Below are 274 nucleotides of genomic sequence, written 5' to 3'. Positions count from 1 at the left end.
TTTCAGCAGTCCATAAAACCTTAGAAAAATCTTTCTTGAGATATTTATTGGCACAGTCTTGACGTTGCAGCTTGTGTGTCTTGTTCAGTGGTCATCGTCTTTCAGCCTTTCTTACCTTGGCCATGTCTCTGGGTATTGCACACCTTGTGCTTTTGGGCACCCCAGTGATGTTGCAGCTCTGAAATATGGCCAATCTTGTGGCAAGTGGCATCTTGGCAGCTGCACGCTTAACTTTTCTCAGTTCATGGGCAGTTATTTTGCACCTTTGTTTTTC

Source organism: Rana temporaria, chromosome 7 (genome assembly GCF_905171775.1).
Source record: "Rana temporaria chromosome 7, aRanTem1.1, whole genome shotgun sequence".
Lineage (NCBI taxonomy): Eukaryota > Metazoa > Chordata > Amphibia > Anura > Ranidae > Rana > Rana temporaria.
Note: the sequence above shows the minus strand (reverse complement) of the source record.